The sequence below is a fragment of the Xylaria bambusicola genome, assembly GCF_022495145.1.
Source record: "Xylaria bambusicola strain CBS 139988 unplaced genomic scaffold F5B22scaffold_91, whole genome shotgun sequence".
Lineage (NCBI taxonomy): Eukaryota > Fungi > Ascomycota > Sordariomycetes > Xylariales > Xylariaceae > Xylaria > Xylaria bambusicola.
In genome coordinates this window covers 80,246-82,653 of record NW_025953644.1, presented here as the reverse complement: position 1 = coordinate 82,653, position 2,408 = coordinate 80,246, and positions in this window count along the sequence as shown.

Here is a 2,408-nt window from a genome sequence, read left to right as displayed (position 1 = left end):
TTTATACCTTTTTATTAGCTTAATTATTAATTATATTAAAATAATTTTAATAAATTAAAAGAAGATATAAATATAATTTAATAAAATAATATTAAATAGCTATAATATCGGTATAAAACTTAAATAAACTAAATTAAAGTCCTACTTTATTATTATTTATAGTTTAAACGTTATTAATAATTATTTTAAGTATAAACGCTTATTAATTCTATTTAAGGAATTTAATAAAGCAGATAATTTTAAAAGCTACTATAAGCGGAAGCTAAATTTAAATAAATAACGATTTATATATAATATAAGTATAAAAATATTAATAGGCTTATATATTTAATACGCTTTAATGCACCTACAACAATTAACGGAGCTAGATTTATTAAACAAATAACTAAGTTTAAATAGAAAACTAAAGTTAAGCTAATATATATATTTAATATACCTAATATAATTATAATATATTAATATAAATAATATAGCTATAAGGTTAATATATTTATTATAGTGTTAATTTTTTATCCTTATAAACTATTTATGTTTTTTCCGGGGGTTTTTACCCTTAATATCTAAATCACCCCTATAGCTTAAATAATTATTAGGCGAAGGGCTAGCGGATCTGCTGCAGCTCTAGCCCAAATTACCCTTTCCGTTATTATTGTTATTATTATTGCCGCCTAATAGCGGTATTAATGGAGCTAATAATATTAATAATATTAATAGTAATAATATAAGTACTTTATTATTAATATATTCCTTATTTATATTTTTATTATATTTGGATAATAGTAATAGTAATAGTACTTTACCCTTATTATTATATATAATATAGTTACTTTTTTAAGCTTAAGCTTTACCCTTACCCTTTTTACCCTTAAAAGGTATAATTTAAATAATAGTAATAATAATATAAATATAATAAAAAAATAAAGGGAAATAAAGTAAAAATAAAAGCGAAATAATAAGTTATTAGTTAAAACCAATTTTTAAAATTAGCAGTGGTTAAAAAAAAAAAAAAAAGAGAAGAAAAAGAGTTAATAAATAATTAATAGGAATATATACATAGATTTTACTATAAAAGTAATATATAATATATATAATTTATAAAATAAATATAAGCTTAATATTTATATATCTTTATAATAATAACGCCCTATATAAATAAACTATATTAATATATTTACTATAACATTCTATATTGTATACTTACGTAACTGGACTTTTTATTTCATATTTAATTAATAAATTAATTATATATTAAATTAAGGATAACCTAATTAAGGAAAGAAGAATAATTATTATATTACGGTATCTTAAGGCCCTGGAGTATATATACTTTATATATATTATATACCCTTCCTATATATACTTTAAAGGAAATTCTTCCCTTTTTTAAGCTTTAATTTTATTAAATACCTATTATAAGATTAAAAAGACTTATAACATTGTACCTAACCTTTAAAATTCAACCTACCTGTAACAATATATTTATCCTTTATTAAATTAGGATTGTTTATTACCTTTTCCTTATAAACCTAATAGCTTAAAAGTGCTTTTTTACCTTTAGGTAAATTAATTATACTAAAGACTCCTTAATTTTAAAGTTTTTTTATTTTTATTAAAGAAGTTAAATATTACTCCTTTTTATTATTAAATTTTATAGCTTCTTTTTAATTTCTTAGTTTAGCTATAGCTATAGTTAATACAAAATTCCTTATTTTTTTATTATCTTTTTAATTTTTAATATTATTTAATATTATTATAAAATCTAATAATAAAGTATTTTTTATACTATATAGATTATTAATATTAACTATTATAATATTATAGATTTTTTCTTCTTCTTTATAGGGGTCTTTGAAAATAATAGGTTTATTAGCGTTATTTTTATTTTTATTTTCTTGTTTTTCCTTTTTTTAATTTATCTTTTTTATATTTTCTTTATAGAATAAATTAAATAGTTTAATATTTTTCAAATTAATAAGATATATATTTTTTAATATTTAAATATTTCGAACCCATTTAGGTCTTTTAAATAAAATATTATATACTTTATATATATTACTTTTATATAATTAAAATAAATATATAGCTTTATTACCCTTTAAAAATAGTTTATTCTTTTTTTTATTATTGTTATAATAATATAAAGAATTAAAGGCTTTTAAATTACTTATATTAAGTACTTTTCTATTATAAGCTTTATATAGGGTTTTTAGCTTTAAAGCTATATAAGGAATAATATTATATAAATAAATAGTTTATAATAAAGCTTCCCCCTAAAGATAAAAAGGGAGATTAATAATATATAATAGTAATTTAACCTTATTTATTAAAGTTAAGTTTATTCTTTTAATAAAACTATTATACTTTTTATTATATAAAGGGCTTTTAAGGTATTTTATCCTATATTGTTT